The sequence below is a fragment of the Temnothorax curvispinosus genome, unplaced genomic scaffold (genome assembly GCF_003070985.1).
Source record: "Temnothorax curvispinosus isolate PA1 unplaced genomic scaffold, ASM307098v1 QBEX01018482.1, whole genome shotgun sequence".
Taxonomy (NCBI): Eukaryota; Metazoa; Arthropoda; class Insecta; order Hymenoptera; family Formicidae; genus Temnothorax; species Temnothorax curvispinosus.
Window position 1 is genome coordinate 11,627 of NW_020228262.1, and position 7,007 is coordinate 18,633.

At 30.8% G+C, this 7,007-nt stretch overlaps 1 long non-coding RNA gene across 2 annotated transcripts; it reads right to left on the minus strand.

The window, feature by feature from the left end:
* Positions 1-2,958: 2,958 nt before the first annotated feature.
* Positions 2,959-6,660, minus strand: LOC112468454. 2 transcript variants are annotated; one of them, XR_003042398.1, is made up of 6 exons: positions 6,459-6,660; positions 5,658-5,854; positions 5,336-5,582; positions 3,714-3,877; positions 3,276-3,384; positions 2,959-3,162 (listed from the first exon to the last, which is right to left on the minus strand). It is a non-coding gene; the product is annotated as an uncharacterized LOC112468454 (long non-coding RNA). The 2 variants fall into 2 exon arrangements; XR_003042397.1 differs by lacking the exon at positions 6,459-6,660 and having other exon boundaries at positions 5,658-6,086.
* Between the last annotated feature and the right edge of the window lie 347 nt (positions 6,661-7,007).

Sequence of the window (7,007 nt, forward strand, 5' to 3'; positions counted from 1 at the left end):
ACAAGCGTGCGTCTGCTCATGATCTCGACGCGTTCAAACAGCTAAAAATAATCGGCAGTAAATTGCAAGAAAATAGCAAATAATTCCACTATATAGCTTCTACCGATACCCAAAGAACGTTATTTGTAGTTAACCTAAATTATAGGTTATAAATAATCATATCAACTACTATTCATAGCACGTATGGTTAATTGAGTTCTTATTATTAATATACAACTTTTAGAATATAATAGTTACTTACTTATATATAAATATACTCTAAATAAAGAGCACTCCGCACTGCTCGATCCACACGCGTGTATACGCACTCACGCATTAATACGTAAATGTACGCATCATGGCTGTCGCGATGAGCGTTGCGTACAATATAAAACAATAACATTCTAACAACAGAAAATTAATATACTACCAACGTTATTTCCAAGTCCAAATTACAAGGAACTTTGAACTGTTGCATTGATCTCAAATAAATGTCAGAGTAACATTTGAAAAATATTTTCTGTAACGTTTTTAAAATATTTTAACAACATTCAGAAAAATCATATTACGAAATAATATTTTTCAAATATGTGTATAATATTATTAAAAAACGTTTAAAAAATACACATAAAATCAATATTTCTAAACGTTAATTTAATGTTCCTTGCTTACTGGGTATTATGCGCCGCCTAGCGGCGTCGTTGCATATTTCTCTGCTTCGTAATATTTCAGTGAAAAGGGTTATAAATGATTTCGATGAAACGTTTCAGAAATACTTCTGAATAATTTCAATGTTACGTTTCAATATTATTGTCCGAGTTATCTTTCGGAAAGCTTTCAATGATATGTATTTTAGACATTACGTACAAAATATTTTTCTAAAATGTTTTGTAATATTTCAGAAATATTTCAGTGAAAAGGGTCATAAATGATTTCGATGAAACGTTTCAGAAATACTTCTGAATGATTTTAATGTTACATTTTAATATTAATTGCCAAGTTATCTTTTGGAAAGCTTTCAGTGATATATGATTTTCATAAAACGTTTCAGAAATATTTCTGAATGATTTCAATTATACATTTCAATATTAATTTCCAAGTTATCTTTCGGAAAGCTTTCTGAAACAAGTTTTGCTGTGTGGGAAACGACTAATGTATGTGGAAATAGTACATGTATGAACGAAGGAAAATTATTTAAAATAGTGAATCATTAATATATTGAACAGTCTTTTTGTTAAAGTAGAGAATAGTTAGCATAGAAAAGGGTAAAAATAAAGATAAGGGGAGATACCTCCAATAATCTTGACATATGTTGTCAAGAACATGATCCTGAGCAACTTTTTCTTATAACTTAATCATCATTGCTTATTTAAAATTATGAACAAAAAAAGTTTAAGAAATATACAAGTTTGTGTCAGTACTGAAGGAAGTAATTTGCTGATATATGTGTAGACAGTACACATGTAGGCGGGGGAACGGGCTACCGCTCCTCTCCCGCAAGTAGGGGTAAGTGAAAAGTTGAAAACTTTAACCATACAATGACCTCGTTTCGCCTTATAAGCAGGGGGGAGGGTGAATTTTGTTTTGCGTGGAAAGTACAATGCTGTCCAGAAAACTATCTATGCAAAGCAAGGTCCACTCCACTCCACAGTGGGCCAGGGACCCAAAAACAGTGGCCAAAATTAATAAAGTAAACTAATCTCTTTTAAACATGTATCCTATAGGTTTTTGGGGTCGCTGATTCCGAATCCTGATGTCAAAAACTGTAAATTCAAAATAACGAACCCAATGTGGCGACTAAAACTACTTTTTTTGATCGAATATGCATGGCAGTCGGTACTAAAAGGTTTTTGGAGTTGCTGATTCCGAATTTGATGCCAAAAAGTGTAAATTCAAAATGGCGGATCCAATATGGCGACTAAAACTACTGTTTTTGATCGAATATGCATGACAGTCGATACTAAAGGGTTTTTGGGGTTCAAGATGATTCCGAATCTGATGTCAAAAAGTGTAAATTCAAAATGGCGGATCCAATATGGCGACTAAAAATACTTTTTTGATTGAATATGCGTGACACAGTCGGTACTAAAGGGTTTTTGGGGTCGCTGATAACGAATCTGACACTCAAAATTTAAAATTTAACCCTCCGAGAACACAAGGGGTCAATTTGACCCTTACCTCGAGTTTTATCGTAAATATCTTGAAAGCATTTTGAAAATTGGCGGGCCTGAGGCCCTTTAGCTGTAGTTTGGGGTACTAACTATACGTTAAGATGCTCCCTTTGTACAGCGTAACACGCAGTAGGCGTTGGGCATTATTCAAAGTCGGTGTAGGGTCATTTTGACCCTGTTGTGTACTAAGCGTCGGTTTGCAATAGTGAGCACGATGGCGTATAGTTTGCGGCCACGTGTTCAGAATGTTGTAGTCCCAGTAAGCAAAAAACCATTATTACAATGTTATTGCAACGATATTCTAGAACTTGTAATGTTGTTAAATATGTAGTTCTTAATGTTGTATAGAACATCATTATGAACATACTTTGACCACGATTCCGAAATTTCAGTAATGTTGAAATGGGAGTGCCATAACGTTGCAAATAACATTGCGCTAAGGTTTTTCTATCATTCCTGTAATGTTTTTGAGATAAAAATTTAAACGTACTATCAATTTTATTACAATATTATATTAAGATTACCGTAATGTTAATTCTAACATTTATTTAAAATTCTAATTGATGTTTTATTTCTATTACAGGCAACATGTTTTTAATAAATATGCAATAGTAATAAAATATCTCAATATTTATTGTCTAATTATTATTTAGATTGCTTTTTTATAGACCAGGCTTAAACAACTTTGAGCTCCAGAACCACGACACTTCTTTTCTATCCACGGAAAGTAGGGGAGTGTCGTGGCTCCGGAGCTCGAAGTTGCCCAGGCCTGTTATATACCAATCTGCATTAGGGAATAATTCACTAATTATCATAAAAAAGTTTTATTTATATAAAAATAATATATACCATATATTACAGTTTTCAGTTTATCACAATAATATCTTTGGTGAAGATCACTGATCCTAGCGTAAGGTTTTGGGATAAAACTCATCTTTCAAATAAAAAAATTTGTTACTATAATAATCACTCGCGCGGAGCCACGCAAGTAAGATAATATATTTATCACTTCCTGAAAAATAAAAGTAGAATTAAATTAGTGAAAATGCTACTTATAAATTATAACGCGGCAAACTATAATAATTTTATTTTATAGAGAGTATATACCGAAATACATTACATTACCTTTTTAATGTTTTTTTTTCCTTACGGACGTTTGCGAATCTGAACCACTCCATTACAAAGTGTTGAAAATCTTTTTCTGTATTCCGAGGGAATATTGCTCTAAAAGCTTCTGAAATAAGAAAAATTCAATACAGTTTATTGTTAGATGAAAGAAATAAATAATATTAATTTAACGGCAATTAAAACTTATGATAATTATTGAAATAACACAAAAGTTTCCGGAATAGTTTACATATATACTAAATCGATCAAAAATATTAGTTTATGGATATATATATTTTTCTTTTATTTCGTAAGAATTTTTAACGTGTATGTGTGTCCTGCTTTTTAACGATGATTGCTACAAAAAATAAGAAGACAATTTTAATAAATTCTGAGACATAAAACATAGCATTTAATACTGCAAGTAATATATACATTTCTTAAAAAATTACTTACTTTTAATGCTCAGAATTGTGTGTGTGCGTATCTCCAATTTTATAATTATTTTTTTGGCCAGTTCATGAACACATGGAGGCTAAGTCATCAGAAAATGTAGCCCTCAAACTTCTTCTAATAAAATTCTTTTCATGTTTTCCTCCAATTAACATAACCTTGTTCACCTGAAAAATTTATACTTGTAATTCTATATAATGCAGTTTATTATTATAAATTGCAAGGAAAATAATTCAGAAGACTTTTAAAATATAATAACACATATTATAGGATATTATAGAACATATTAAAGGACATATATTATAGATATAAGTTTGTAAGATTAAGAGTCAGAGTAACCATTTTTGGTTTTGAACGCATTGAGTGCTCCTCTTCAAGATTCTATTTGATCGTTTTATACATAAAATATACAGTTGAATACATTATGGAGATTAATACAAATACATTTTGATTTTTGAAGGACATACCATATTTGAAAACTTTACCGACAAAATTCTACCTTCTTTTAGAAAGTTTACATATATCGTATTGGTTGCATAGAATTACAAATGCTTTTATATAATAAAAATAGGTGTAAATCAATTAGAGCATTTGCTCAATATATTACAAAAATGATTTAAAAATTTCAAAGTAAAGATCTCGAGCTGTCAGTGTAAATATTTATTTGTTACAAAAATTGTTTATATATTATCAGTATGTTTGCTCCGTTAAAGAAAATTGTAAAAAAAATATTACTGTACCATTTCCATTAAATTTAAAAGCTTAAAAATATATGAAAAGTTTGCAAGAAGATTTTTATATATAAATACTTAAGCTTTCTGCTAAATATGGTAAAACAAAGCAACACACATTTATATATAGAAGATCCATATATGCATAAAAGACTTGAACAATGTAGTATGAATGCGTTAGTACTTATTTGATATGACGTTTGGATGATTTTGTCTGTATGTTACGCCACAATCAAAATAACTATAAACATAGTAGATACAGATAATGCGCAATTACTATCTTTGCCGAGATCTTTGCTATAGATACTACATTGAAAATAATACCAAAAAATCGGTAAAAATTACAAGTCCTGGTGATCTCTTTGTCGACTCTGATGGCGCAGAATAATCGAGTTTATTTTTTCCAACTGATTTATTACGATGAAAGATAATACAATAGGTCGCTGTTTTGCACGTTCAACGAAAAATAACGAAAAGTCTTGCAAGAAGAAGGCGGAAGCAACGTCCGGAAACATAAAAATATATAGAAGTGAAAGTCTCATGCTAGTGATTTATATTTCCACCAATCGTAAAAGGTTAATCTGTATAGCGTGCGCGTATCATGTAAGACATAGAATAAGTTTATAACTCTGAGTTTAGAACATAAACAGACTCTAAATTGCAAATATTATATTTACTACTCTTGGAGAGAAAGGGAGAAAAAGGGAGAGAGAGAGGGAGGGAGAGGAGATATCTCTTACAGTCTTTTCTCTTAATTCTTAAATTTTCAAAGTCTGCAGATTTTATTGTGTAAATTTATATCTACTACGATTATGTAACTATTATACTAACCGGGAATGTTATTTGTAAATGTTTATAGAATTAATTATAATTGTGATAAGCAGCTTTACTTACAACTTGCATGAAAGCTTCTTGATCAGTTTTTAGCATATCTTCAAATTGTCAATGGAAGATAAAGGGATGAGATATTGTCCAATCTTTGTATCTTGTACAATACTTTCCTTAGAATATTGCTCAGCCTCGCGGCCCGAGTACATCAAAAATATATGTTCGATCCTTATTAATACTTTGGTATATTTTTTTTCTTCTGCAAATTTCTCTCTTATATAGGTCGAAAAATAGATCTTGAATCACCAGCTACCTATTTACAGCACATTAGATAATTGCAGGGTTCTTATCATTAATATGCAAGATTTAGAATATAATAATTACTTACCCATATAAAAATGTTGTATACAATTAAAAGCGCTCGACAGCGCACAAGCGCACAAGCACAAACGTACGTATATATGACACACTCACATCATACGTATATGTAAGATAATGCGACTACAGTTTCCAGAACTATTACTGTTTCCGATTGGCTGTCGCAACAAGCGTGCGTTTGCTCATGATCTCGACGCACTCAAACAGCTGAAAATAATCGGCAGTAAATTGCAAGAAAATAGCAAATAATTCCACTATATAGTTTCTACCGATACCCAAAGAACGTTATTTGTAGTTAACCTAAATTATAGGTTATATAGATCATCATATCAGCTACTATTCATAGCACATATGGTTAATTGAGTTCTTATTATTAATATACAACTTTTAGAATATAATAGTTACTTATATATAAATATACTGTAAATAAAGAGCACTCCGCACTGCTCGATCACGTGTGTATACGCACTCACGCATTGTACGTAAATGTACGCATCATGGCTGTCGCGATGAGCGTTGGGCACAATATAAAACAATAACATTCTAACAACAGAAAATTAATATACTACCAACGTTATTTCCAAGTCCAAATTACAAGGAATTTTGAACTGTTGCATTAATCTCAAATAAATGTCAGAGTAACATTTGAAAAATATTTTCTGTAACGTTTTTAAAATATTTTAACAACATTCAGAAAAATCATATTACGAAATAATATTTTTTAAATATGTGTATAATATTATTAAAAAACGTTTAAAAAATACACATAAAGTCAATATTTTTAAACGTTAATTTAATGTTCCTTGCTTACTGGGGTATGTGCCGAGCCAGAACATTTCGATGGCAACAGTTCTTCTGAGGAGAAGGATAATGTGTCAGTACAGTCAAACACTGACTCGTCGTGTTCAGATTATAGTGAACCCGAGGATGCGGTAGATACGACTCTCAACCAACGCATTTTAGAGCAGCGGGCTCGAGCTCGAGGGCGACCAACAACAGTACTACGCAGCAAAAATAATACGAAATGGAACAATTTTTTCACAAAATTTTTCGATTTTTTTACCTTAAAAATCATCTTCGTCATCTAGCAAAATAAATACCTTTTTTTAAAGGTACACTAAAATACAATTTTTTTTCTTGATTTTACTACATTTCAAGAATATACATGTAAATTTTTAGCCAGAAATATTAAAACTTAAAAAAATATAATTTTTTTCGTAAATTACGTTTTTTTTTCCCAAAAAAATAATTTTTTGTTGAATTTTTTTAAATATGTAAATAATTCCAAAGGCACTTTTTACTTATATCAATTAATTTAACAATGTTCCAAGTACATCTGGAAATTTTTTCAAGCTGATCG